This window comes from Ursus maritimus, unplaced genomic scaffold, assembly GCF_017311325.1.
Source record: "Ursus maritimus isolate PB19 unplaced genomic scaffold, ASM1731132v1 scaffold_20, whole genome shotgun sequence".
NCBI lineage: Eukaryota > Metazoa > Chordata > Mammalia > Carnivora > Ursidae > Ursus > Ursus maritimus.
The window spans coordinates 25,995,466-26,009,912 of record NW_024424453.1 but is presented as its reverse complement, the minus strand read 5'-3'; the positions used below and the strand labels follow the sequence as shown (position 1 = coordinate 26,009,912).

Genomic DNA, 14,447 nt, shown 5'->3' with positions numbered 1-14,447 from the left:
AAAAAAAAAAAAAAAAAAAAAAAAAAAAAAAAAAAAAAAAAAAAGAAAAGAAATATATATATAAATATATATATATATATATATTTTCTCTACCATCCATTTTATAAGGTTAGCAAATTGATAATAAAACCTGAGATGGAAACAATGGAAAGGGAAAATTGCAGGCCAATCTCATCGATGAATACAAATACAAAAAAATCCTAAACAAGATATTAGCCAACGAAACCAACCAATAATTTTAAAAATACATCATGATCAAGGTGAATTCATTTCAGGAAGGCGTGTTAGATTTAACATTAAAAGAAAAGAAATCAGGGGTACGCAGGAATGAGGGGTAGAGACTTGGGGGTGGGTACAGATATGCAGAAGGAGCACAGTGGGTATTTTTAAGAGCAATAAAACTATTCAGTTTGATACTATAATGGTAGATATGTAACATTATACATTTGAAAAACCCTAGAACTTTGAAGCACAAAGAGATAATCCTAATGTAAACTATGAACTTAGTTAATAATGTATCAATAATGGTTTATCAATTGTAACTAATGTACCAAGCTAATGCAAGATGTTAATAATAGGGGAAACTGGCAGAGAGAAGAGAGAACTCTGCATAATTTTGGCTCAATTTTTTTGTAAACCTAAAACTCCTCTAAAAAATAAAGCCTACTTTAAAAAGACACTATTTATAATAATTTTTAAAAATGTTTAAGTCCGAAACTACAGATTTTAATAACAGATGTATAAAACCTTTTCACTCATGCATAAAAATACCCTATGAAATACTGAACAAAATAAAGATCTAAATAAATGGAGAAATATACACAATGATCATGAATTTGAAGACTTGATTTTATAAAGATGTAAATTCACCCCTTCTCTTATACAGCAGTAGTTCTCAACTTTTGCTTCCCACTCCCCACAGATATGAATAATTGAAGGTTAGGGTGGGATGCTACTGACATTTAGGGATAGAGGTCAGAGATGCTGCTAAATATTCTACAATGCAGGAAAGCTCCCCCAACAGTAATTATTCAGCCCCAATGTCAACATTATGGAGGTTGAGAAATTTATTATACAAATTAAATTTAATTCTATTCAAAACTCCAACAAGGTTTTTTAAGTGGAATGTGACAATCTAAAATATACATGAAAATACAAAAGGACAAGAAATTTCTACAACCACTTCAGAAAACAGTCTGGCATTACCTAGAAAAGTTGCATCTCTTACACTCCAGCAATTTCAATTCTCAGGACACACACTACAGCATCTTGTGCACAGGGACACTGAATTAACATGTGCCAAAGACAGCTTAGAGTAGCATTGTTCGTCCTATCCAAAAGCAACAACCCAACTTCCTTCAAGTGTAGGAAATTTAAATGAACTAGTATTTTCACATAGTAAATACTTTAGGACAGTTCTCATAGTACAGAAATTTTGCACCCAAGGGGACATTTACCATTATCTGCAGACATTTTTGGTTGTCAAAACAAGAGAAGCAGGTGTGGGAGGAGAGACAGGAATGTGTAACTGGCATCTAATTGGTAGAGACCAGAGATGCTGTTAAACATGCTACAATGCATGGGAAAACCCACCACACCAAAGAGCTGTTTGCCTTAAAACAATGAAAAATTAATGAAATATGGTACAGGAAACATAAATGAATCTCATAAATCAAAAGAATATCTGAGCAAAAAAAGCAAGACAAAGAGTAGGTAGAGTTAATTATGTACAAAAGAGAACAACAGTTAATTATCTAAAGAAGAAGGCAAAACTAAACTGTTTTAAGGATAGATCCACTCATGGTAAAACTATAAAGAAAAGCAAGGAAATAATTATCACAAAATCAAAGTATATTTTTATCTCTGTGGAAAATGGAGGTGGTTGTGATAGAGGAGGGGCACACAAGACATAAGAGAAGGAGTCTTCTGAAGTCCTGGCAATGTTATGGCAATGTTATTTTCCTTGAGCTGAGTACTGGTAACACTGGGATTCATAATGTAAATATTATTTAACCAGTACATCTACAGTTTATGTACTCTTCTGTATATATAAGATGTTACAATTAAAAAGGATTTAAGAAAAGCATTATTGAATTATCTATCTATCTATCTATACACACTGTGCATATAAGGAGACAAAGAATTCATTAAACCAAACTTTGAAACACCATACTGATTAATATATAACAAACACATAACAAACACCGGTTCCTATCTTCTAAAGAGACTGAGACTAATGTTAGGATACCAGTAAAAGTAATTTGAGAAATGCTTTTCAACACAAGGAGTCCAATGCAAGGATTTCAAGACAAGTCTTACCTCAAATATATAATAAAGTGATTGGCTTTTGTAATAAAAAAGAGGTTTTCCCCATTTGTTCTATTTTTTGACCTTCCCTATTTGCACCCTCCATGTAAAGTTTCTAGTACATTTTTTAGTGTTCTTTTAATTTACCAATTATTTACTTATTTTATATATATTTTGACATTTGTCCAAAAAAACCCCATTTATCAATATCCCTGATATATATTTCTGAAATATGTTATATACTGATATTAGCATATACCCGAATACATATACCTGTACCAAAGGGGCATTTAAAAATAATATATTAAATATAGGGATAATGTATCTTTGTCATGCATAATATCATAAACATGTTCCATCAATCTGTGTTGTCTTAGCTTCCTCAGAATTTATTCCTATGAAGTTTATAAAGTTATACAGCTTAAAATGCACTCCTAAGTCAATATTATTTATTCACTCATTCATTCATTATTTGAGAGAGAGAATGCACGCATGAGTGTGTGAGCAGGGGTAGGAACAGAGAGAGAGGGGCACGCAGACTCTGCTGAGCATGGAGCCCAACATGGGGCTTGATCTCATGACCCTGAGATCATGACCTGAGCCGAAATCAACAGGACACTTAACCAACTGAGAACCCAGGTGCCCCAAGTCAATATTATTTAAATCAACTTTTCAATCCCCATCCTTCCTACTCCACTGATACTGAATACATCCTATAATTACACACTGAATTAGTCATTATATTCTGAGGATTCCGAGCAGTAAATACAATTCACTCCAGATGGTTCAAATAAAGAGATTTTTAACAAGACTACAATGTGTGGGCAGAGTTAAAGAAACAAATAGGGGTGCTGATGCAACTTAAGGTAGCTAAAGTAGGAAGCCAATAACATCCACTAGACTACAGGGTAAAAATGAGAACATAATGATACTAGAGCCACAAGAAAGAGGGGCTTCCCAGACTCTTTACTCATGACATGACATTACAATTTGTCATGCCATTGGAGGGGGTGTCCCTTCTAGCCAGGAACTAGAAAAAAAAGGTTTGTGGTTTTTATTCCCTTCTCTGATTCTCATCCCACTTCAGTGGATTGTTTAATATCGTTTTGCTCTTGTATTACATAGTTTTAGAAAAAAATGGGCTGATATAACAGAATACCAATATAAATTTGAGAAACGCTTTTCAACACAAGGAGTCCAATGCAAAGATTTCAACACAAGTCTTACCTCAAATATATAATAGAGTGATTGGCCTTTGTAATAAAAAACAATTTTCCCCATTTGTTCTATCTTTTGACTGTCCTTATTTGCGCCCTCCATGTAAAGTTTGCAGTACATATTTTAGCGTTCTTTTAACTTACCAATTTTTGGTTTATATGTTTTTATATATATTTTTATTTTCTTTTACAGATTATGAGTCAAAATTAATTGTGAGTCACATCAATAAAAGATTTTCCCACTTAATAAAGGAATTCTTCCATGTTTACTTCTGGTGCTTTTCTTCTTACTGGTATCTATCGTTTCTGTCTTTGTTTCTGCTATTTGTTGATTTTATATTTAAATCGTTGATGCATTAGAAATTCAACTTCATATATACAATCAAGTGAAGAGTACAACTGAATAATTTCCAACACTTTTCCCATTTGTATCTTAAAAAGGGAGTTTAGGGGCGCCCGCGGTGGCAAAGTCAGTTAAGCGTCTAACTTTGGCTCAAGTTGTGATCTTGGGGTCATGGAATCAAGCTCAACAGGGAGTCTGATTGTGCCTCTCCCTTTGCCCCTCCCCCCATCATGCATGCACTCTCTTTCTCTCTCTCTCTCTCAAATAAATAAATAAAATCTTAAAAAGGTGGGGGGGGGGAGAATCTATTACCTGTACTCTGAAAATTGTAAAACACTGATGAAAGAAACTGAAGATGACACAAACAAATGGAAAGACATTCCATGCTCATGGATTGGAGGAACAAATATTATTAAAATGTCTATGCTACCCAAAGAAATCTACACATTTAACACAATCCCTATCAAAACACCAACAGCATTTTTCACAGACTAGAACAAACAATCGTAAAATTTATATGGAACCACAAAAGACCTCGAATAGCCAAAGCAATCTTGAAAATGAAAAGCAAAGTTGGAAGCACCACAATTTTGAACTTTAAGTTATATTACAAAGCTGTAGTGATCAAAACAGTATGGTACAAAAACAGATCAGTGGAACAGAACAGAAAACCAAGAAATGAACCCACAACCATATGGTCAATTAATCTTCAACAAAACGGGAAAGAATATTCAATGGAGGGGGGGAATCTCTTCTAAAAATGGTGTTAGGAAAACTGGACAACAGCATGCAAAAGAATGAAACTGGATCACTTTCTCACACCATACACAAAAATAAAATTCAAAACAGATGAAAAACCTAAATGTGAAACAGGAAACCATCAAAATCCTAGAGAACACAAGCAATAACCTCTTAGACATCAGCCGTAGCAACTTAGTTCTAGATATGTCTCCTGAGGCAAGAGAAACAAAAGCAAAAATGAACTATTGGGACTTCATCAAAATAAAAAGCTTCTGCACAGAAAAGGAAACAATCAAACTACAAGGCAACTATGGAATGAGAAAAGATATTTGCAAATGATATATCAGATAAAGGCAACCTATGGAATAGGAGAAGAAATTTGCAAATGACATATCCAAACATACAAAGCATTTACAAAACTCAACACCCAAAAAAACAAACACTCCAATTAAAAAATGGACAGAAGACATGAATAGACATCCTCTGAAAAAAAGACATGTAGATGGCCAACAGATAAATAAAAGATTCTTAACATCATTCATCAGAGAAATACAAACCAAAACTATAATGAGATACCACCTCACACATGTCAGAATGGCTAAAATCAACAACAAAAGAAACAACAGGTGTTGGTAAGGATGTGGAGAAAGGGGAACCCTCTTGCACTGTTGGTAGGAATGCAAATTGGTATAGCCACTCAGGAAAACAGTATGGAGGTTCCTTGAAAAGTTAAAAATAAAACTACCCTAGGATCCAGGAATTGTGCTATTAGGTATTTACCCAAAGGATACAAAAATACAAATTCAAAAGGATACATGCACCTCCGTTTATAGCACCATTTTCTACAAGAGCCAAATTATGGAAACAGCCCAAGTGTCTATCGATTGATGAATAAATAAAGATGTGGTATATATATACAATGGAATATTACTCAGCTATAAAAAGGAATGAAATCTTGCCATTTGCAACAACATGGATTGGAGCCAGAAAGTACTATGCTAAGGAAAATAAGTCAGTCAAAGAAATACAAATACCATATAATTTCACTCATACCTGGAATTTAAGAAACAAAACAAACAAGCAAAGGGTAAAAGAAAAGAGAAAGAGAGGAAAACCAAACAACAGACTCTTAACTATAGAGAACTGATGGTTATGAGAGGGGAGGTGGGGGAGGTGTGTGTGAAATAAGTGATGAGAGGGGCGCCTGGGTGGCTCAGTTGTTAAGCGTCTGCCTTTGGCTCAGGGCATGATCCCAGAGTCCTGGGATGGAGCCCCACATCAGGCTCCTCCACTGGGAGCCTGCTTCTTCCTCTCCCACTCCCCCTGCCTGCGTTCCCTCTCTCACTGGCTGTCTCTCTCATTCTCTGTCAAATAAATAAATAAATAAATAAATAAATAAATAAATAAAATTAAAAAAAAAAAGAAATAAGTGATGAGGATTAAGGCATGCACTTACTGTGAGAAGCACTAGGTGTTGTATGGAAGTGCTGAATCACTATATTGTACATCAGAAATTCATATTACACTATATATTAACTAACTGGAATTTAAATAAAAACTTTAAAGAAGTGGGGGTCTTTTATTCCATTACTTAACTGGCTATTCTTATATAAACAAAATATATTAATTTATCTATATTGACTTTATAAGCCCAATAATTTATTGAATTATTTTACTGCTTGTATTAATATTGCAAATTCTCTTGAACTTTCTAAACATTCAACAGTATTTTGAATTAGATACCATACTTACTTCATTTCATTGTCTAAATGTGTTAACTTGTATCATCAACATAGTATCAAAGAGGAGTTGTGAGTGGGTTACTTTGCCTTGTCTGACTTTGTGAAAAGGACTCCACCAGTTTCCCTTGAGCATAATGTTAGTTTTATGATTTAAAAACTTTTTTCCCTTTCATTTTTTTTACTTTGACTTTCAGACTTTTACACAAAAGTTGTAAGAAAGGTACAGAGCATTTCTGAATTCCCAGATGTAAATATTTTACATTTGTTTCATCCTTCTTTCACTCTCCATGTATCCCTTTATTCTTTAATACTTCAGTGTGTATTTTCCCCAATGAAAACAATTTCTTATACAACCACAGTATAATCATCAGAATCATGAAATTAACAATGACACAGTGATACATATGTTCTAAGCCACAGAATTAATTCAGATTTCAGTGCTTGTCTCAATAACATCCATTATGTCAAAAGAAAAATCTAATATTGTGCACTGCATTGAGTTGTCATGTTTCTTTAGTCTTTAATCTAACAGTTTCTGAGTCATTAAGCTGTATTTCACAACTGATTTTTTAAGGAGTACAGTAATTTTAAAGAATATATCTCAATGTGAGCTTGCCTGATGTTTCCCCGTGAGTAGATTTAGGCTCTGCACTTTGAGCAAGAAAACCATGGAAGTGAAGTGAAGTTCTTCTAAGTGCACTCTAGGAAGCACATGTTATTAACTAGGTCAACAACCGGAAATATTTGCTTTCTTCATTTGGTTATGGTAGTACCTATTGTTTATACACTATAAGGTTATTATTTTACCCATTGTAAATAACAGACAACTTGCAAGAAGACATTTTGAGACTAGGCAAATACTGTGTTCTTCCTCAAACATTCTCCATTAGTTTTAAAGCCCAAAAATTGAATTCAAAAGTTACTTTACTTAGTATTTTTTAACACTCTTCAGTGTGGGTATGTTATTTATGGTATGGCAAAGTATATGGTTATCTATTTCATCTGCATACAATTTAGGATTTTCCTTACAACTGTTCTTTGGCTTTTCTGAGTATGTGAAACATTAAGGTAACTCTAAAAGTCAGGACTATTCCAAAGTACATTCCAGGACCTTGGGAAGATACCAAAGTATGAGGATCCCGAACTAAGTTCCTCCTACAGACATACCAAGGCTACAACTATATATACTATAACTCACTCTGAAAACGACCTAAAGCCCAAACAGCTATTCCAGGGCTAAAGAAATAAAGAAAAAACCACCTTAAGAAGGATAGGAGGGGCAAAAATCCAATCAGAAACAAACAACAAAAAAAAAAAAAACAAAGTAAAACAGCCCAACAAGCAAGAAGGATATCATAGGCACAGAAGTATTACCTGAGGACTGAGGGGATCAAGGCTCGTATCAGGCACATCCCCACCCTGGAGAACTACATGAGGAAGATGAGGCCCCATTAGTGTCTGGCTTTGAAAAAGCCCTTTTGAAAAAGGGCTTAACTCTAAAAGAGCAGGAGTGCTACAGGAAATTGAGACAATGCCCTAATGGGTTAGTATATCACTCATTCTGAGATCCAGCACTGAGACAGCAGTTTGCAAAGCCCCTGTATCACAAAGACAACTTACTGACTAATTTTAGGGCATGTGCCAAAACAGCAGGAATCTGTAGGAACTTTCTTCAGAAGTGGAAGTGCTGGCAGGCACCATTTTTCCGGCTCTCCTTCAGCCTAGGTAGACCAATGAGATGAGAAGAGCCAGTTCGGACACTATCCATCTGTCTTGTTGGCACCCCATGTCATGCCCTGGCGATCCTTTGGGGACTGGCACCAGCTGGCATCCACCAAAGCGCCTCTTGGCTCAGTCACACCCAGCAGGCAATCTCAGTTGAAACCAGTGTCCCCACAAAGTGACTATTGCCCTGTCCACTTGACAGGCAGCCCTGGCCAGGCCTGGCACCCTTCCAAAGCAACTCTTGCCCTGGGAAGGGGTCACTACTTTCAAGACTAGGAGATGTACCTGACCTACCTAATACACAGAAACAAAACACACAGAATAAGACAAAATGAAGAGACAGAAAAATGAAAAAGCAAGACAATATCTCAAAAAAACAACTAAATGAAATGGTGATAAACAATCTACCTGGCAAAGAATTCAAAATAATGGTCATAAACTTTCTCACCGGACTTGAGACAAGAGTGGGTGAACTCGGTGAGAACTTCAACAAAGAGATAGAAAATATAAAAAAGAACCAATCAAAGCCAAAGAATACGGTAACTGAAATGAAAAATACACTAGATGGATTCAACAGCAGACTAGAAGATTTAGAATGGATCGGTGATCTGGAAGACATTCAGACTGAACAGCAAAAAGAAAAAAGAATTTAAGGGGCGCCTGGGTGGCACAGCGGTTAAGCGTCTGCCTTCGGCTCAGGGCGTGATCCCGGCGTTCTGGGATCGAGCCCCACATCAGGCTCCTCCGCTATGAGCCTGCTTCTTCCTCTCCCACTCCCCCTGCTTGTGTTCCCTCTCTCGCTGGCTGTCTCTATCTCTGTCAAATAAATAAATAAAATCTTTAAAAAAAAAAAAAAAAAAAGAATTTAAAAACTGAGAGTAAATTAAGGGAACCCTGGTTAAATGTCAAGAGTACCAACATTCACATAAGAGTCCCAAAGGAAGACAGAAAAAGGCAAAAAGCTGATTTGAAAAATTAATAGCTGAAAACCTCGCTAACCTGGAAAAGGAAACAGACATCCAGGTACAGACAGAAAAGAGAGCCCCATACAAGATGAATCCCAAGTAGATCCACAGTAAGAAAATAACTAAAATGCAAAATTTAAAGAATATCCTAAAAGGAATAAGAGAAAAGCAATTAGTTACATACAAGGACACCGATTTTTCAAGAAAAACTTTGCAAGCCAAAAGAAGTTGTGTGATATAATCAAAGTGCTGAAGGGAAAAAACTACAACCAAGAATATTCTACCTGGCAAGGTTATCATTCAGAACTGAAGGAAAGATAAAGAGTTTCCCAGACTAAAGTTTAAAGGAGTTCCTCATCACTAAATGAGTCTTAAAATTCTAGAGGAACTTTGTTAAGTGGAAAAGAAAAAACCACTAGAAGTATAAAAATTGTGAAAAGAAAAGATCTCACTGGAAAAGTAAAAACGCAGTAAATGAAGTAGATCAATACTTATCGAGCTAGTACGAGGGTTAAAAGACAAAAACACTAAAATCAATTTTACCTACAATAATTCATTAAGGAATACACAAAATACAAAGATGTAAAATATGACATTGTATACATAAAACATGGAAGGGGAAGTAAAAATGTAATGCTTTTAGAATGTGTTCAAACTTAAGTAACCATCAACTTAAAATAAACAGTTACATATATAGGATGTTATATACGAAGCTCATGATAACCACAAACCAAACCTACAATAGACATAAAAAAATAAAGACAAAGAAAAAAGCCTAATGCTAAAGAAAGTCATCAAATCAACAGGCAAGAGAATAAGAGAAGACAGGAACAAAATAGAACTACAAAAACAACCAGAAAATAGTTAACAAAACAGTATTAAGAACATACTTATCAATAACCACATTAAATGCAAATGGACTGAATTGATCTAATCAAAAGACAGGACAAACGTAAACTAAAAAAGACCCATCTATATGCTTGCTGACTACAAGAGACTCACTTCAGACCTAAAAACACCTGCACACTGAAAGTGAATAAAGAGAAAAAGATATTCTATGCAAATAGAAGACCCCCTCAAATAAAAGCTGTGGTAGCAATATTTATATCAAACAAAACAGACTTCAAAACAAAGATGGAAGCAACAAAGAAAGGCAATACCTAATGATAAAGGGATAAATCCAGCAAGAAAATATAACAATTTTAAATATCTATGTACTGAACACAGGAGCACCAAGATACATTAAGCAAATATTTAGAGATATAAAAGGAGAAACGGACACTGATGCAATAATAGTAGAGGACTTTAACACATCACTTATATCACAGGATAAATCATTCAACCAGAAATTCAATAAGGAAACACCGTCTCTGAACAGCACAATAGATGAGATGGCCTTAACAGATATATACAGAACATTCCACCAAAATTTAGTAGAATACACAGTTTTCAAGTGCATAGAGAAGATTCTCCAAGATAGGTCACATGTTAGGCCACAAAACAAGTCTCAATAAATTTAATAAGACTGAAATCATACCAAGCATCTTTTCCAATCATAAGACTATGAAACTAATAATTACAAGAAAAAAAAAAACCTTGAAAAAAACACAAACACCTGGAGGCTAAACAACATTCTACTAAACAACCAATGGGTCAACAAAGAAATAAAAAAGTACATCAGAAAATATCCGAGATAGAGATACTTTCGTTAGATTACTCCTTTCTGCCCGTGGACGCTGCGAGTAAGCATCGTTAAAGTCTCCCCTCCCACCACCATCATGTCTAAGTCAGAGTCTCCCAAAGAGCCTGAACAGCTGCAGAAGCTCTTCATCGGAGGTTTGAGCTTTGAAACAACCGATGCGAGTCTGAGGAGCCATTTTGAGCAATGGGGAACGCTTACGGACTGTGTGGTAATGAGAGATCCAACACCAAGCGCTCCAGAGGCTCTGGGTTTGTCACGTATGCCACTGTGGAGGAGGTGGATGCAGCCATGAATGCAAGGCCACACAAGGTGGATGGAAGAGCTGTGGAACCAAAGAGGGCTGTCTCAAGAGAAGATTCTCAAAGACCTGGTGTCCATTTAATTGTGAAAAAGATTTTTGTTGGTGGCATTAAAGAAGACACTGAAGAACACCATTTAGGAGATTATTTTGAACAGTATGGGAAAATTGAAGTGACTGAGATCATGACTGACCGAGGCAGTGGCAAAAAGAGAGGTTTTGCTTTTGTAACATTTGATGACCACGACTCTGTAGACAAGATTGTCATTCAAAAATACCATACTGTGAATGGCCACAACTGTGAAGTAAGGAAAGCCCTGACTAAGCAAGAGATGGCTAGTGCTTCATCCAGCCAAAGAGGTCGAAGTGGTTCTGGAAACTTTGGTGGTGGTCATGGAGGTGGTTTTGGTGGGAATGACAACTTTGGTCATGGAGGGAACTTCAATGGGTGAGGTGGCTTTGGCAGCAGTTGAGGTGGTGGTGGATATGGTGGCAGTTGGGATGGGATAACGGATTTGGTAATGATGGAAGCAACTTTGGAGGTGGCAGAAGCTATAATGATTTTGGCAATTACAACAATCAACCCTCAAATTTTGGACCCATGAAAGGAGGAAATTTTGGAGGCAGAAGCTCTGGCCCCTATGGTGGTGGAGGCCAATACTTTGCCAAATCACAAAACCAAGGTGGCTATGGCAGTTCCAGCAGCAGCAGTAGCTATGGCAGTGGCAGAAGGTTTTAATTACTCCCAGGAAACAAAGCTCAGCAGGAGAGGAGAGCCAGAGAAGTGACAGGGAAGCTACAGGTTACAACAGATTTGTGAACTCAGCCAAGCACAGTGGTGGCAGGGCCTAGCTGCAACAAAGAAGACATGTTTTAGACAATACTCATGTGTATGGGCAAAAAACTCGAGGACTGTATTTGTGACTAATTGAATAACAGGTTATTTTAGTTTCTGTTCTACAGAAAGTGTAAAGCATTCCAACAAAGGGTTTAAATGTAGATTTTTTTTTTTGCACCCATATTATTGATTGCTAAATGTAATAGTCTGATCATGACGCTGAATAAAGGTGTCTTTAAAAATATATATATCCAAGATAAATGAAATTGGAAATATAGAAGTTCAAAATATTTAGAAAAGAAAAATCAGTTGTAAGAGAGAAGTTTATAGCAATACAAACCTACCTCAAGAAACAAACAACAAAAAAGCTCAAACAATCTAAACTTACACCTGGAGGAAACAGAAAAAGAACAATAAACAAAGCACAAAGTTAGTAAAAAGAAAAAAATAAGAACAAGAGTGGAAAAAACTTAATTACAGACTAAATAAACAATAGAAAAGATCAATAAAACTAAGACTGGTTCTTTGAAAAGATCAAGAAAATTGATAAACTTTCAGCCACATTCATCAAAAGAAAGAGAAAGGTCTTTAAAAAATTAGAAATGAAAGACAAATTACAATTAACACCACAGAAATACAAAGAATAAGAGACTGCTACAAAACATTATACACCAACAAACTGGACTACCTAAAAGCAATGGATAAATTCCTAGAAACACACAATCTTCCAAGAATGACTTGGGAAGAAAAACAAAAATCTGGACAGATTACTAGTAACGAAATTGAATCAGTAATGACTAGTAATGAAACTGAATCAGTAATCAAAAACTCCCAACAAACCAAAGGCCAGAATCAGATGGCTTCACCAGTGAATTCCACCAAACATTTTAAAAAGAGTTAATACCTATCCTTCCCAAATTATTCCAAAAAATTCAGGAGGAAAAAAATGTTTCTAAATTCACTCTCCAAGACCAGCATCACATATATACCAAAACCAGACAAAGATACTAAAGAAAATTACAGGCCAATATCCCTGATGGATATATATGCAAAAATCTTGATCAAAATATTAGCAAACCAAATTCAACAATATATTAAAAGGGTCATATACTATAATCAAGTGGAATTTATTCTAGGGATGCAAGCGTGGTTCAGTATCTGCAAGATCAATGTGATAGGCCACATTAACAAAATAAAAGGATAAAAACCCTGTGATCATCTCAAAATTCAACTTCCATTCATGATAAAAACTCTAAACAGAATATAGAAGAAACACACCTCAACATAATAAAGGTCATATATGACAAATCAGTTAACATCACAATGATAAACAGCTGAAAGCTTTTCCTTCAAGATCAGGAACACGACAAGGATGACCACTCTCACCACCTTTATTCAACATAGACTGGAAGTCCTAGCCACAGCAATCAAACACTACAAAAGAAAAAAAAGGCATCCAAATTGTTAAGGATGGAATTAAGCTGTCACTATTTGCAGGTGACATGACACTATATATAAAAAAAACCTAAGACTCCATCAAGAAACCATTAGAACGAATAAACAGAATCAGTAATGTTGCGGGATACCATATTAATATAAAGAATCAGTTACGTTTGTATTCACTAATAAGTAACTAGCAGAAAGAGAAATTTATAACTGCAGCAAAAAAGGATAAAACACTTAGGAATAAATCTAACCAAGGGGGTGAAAGACCTATACTCTGAAAACTACCAAACACTGATGAAAGAAACTGAAGACAACAGAAACAAATGAAAAGATATACCATGCTCACTGACTGAAAGATTTAATATTGTTAAAACGTCCATATAACCCAAAGCAATCCACAGATTCAATACAATCCCTATCAAAATACAAATAGTATTTTTTACAGAACTAGAAGAACCCTAAAATTCATATGGAACCACAAATGATGCCATACAGTCAAAGCAAACTTGAGAAAGAACAACAAAGCTGGAAGTATCAGGCTTCCTGATTTCAAACTATACTACAAAACCACAGTAATCAAAAGAGTATGGTACTGGCACAAAAACAGATACACAGATCAACATATCAGAACACAGAGTACAGAAATAAACCAATGCATATATGGTCAATTAATCTATGACAAAGGAAGTAAGAATATACAATGGTGAAAAGATAGTCTTCAATAAATGATGTTGACAAAACTGGGCAGCTACAAGCAAAAGAATAAAACTGGACCACTTTCTCTTTTAAAAATTTTTTAAAAGATTTATTTATTTGAAAGAGAGAGAGAGAATACTGGACCGCTTTCTTAAACCATATACAAAAATAAACTCAAAATGGATTAAAGACCTAAATGTAAGACCCAAAAACATAAAACTCCTAAAAGAAAACATAGGCAGTATACCTCTGAACACCAGTCTTACCAGTATTTTTTGGGTTCTATCTCCTTGGGCAAAGGCAACAAAAGCAAAATAAACAATGAGGACTACATCAAGCTAAAAAGCTTTTGCACAGTGAAGCAAACCATCAATAAAACAAAAAGGTAATGTAACAAATAGAAGAAAATATTTGCAATCGTATATCT

General features: G+C 35.3%; 1 protein-coding gene and 1 pseudogene across 2 annotated transcripts in view; one reads left to right on the top strand and one right to left on the bottom strand.

Annotated features, from left to right (window-relative positions):
* STAG1 (stromal antigen 1) overlaps positions 1-14,447 on the bottom strand; it is a 467,337-nt gene that overhangs the window by 237,327 nt on the left and 215,563 nt on the right. The window lies entirely within an intron of this gene.
* Positions 10,728-12,007, top strand: LOC103678820 (annotated as a pseudogene).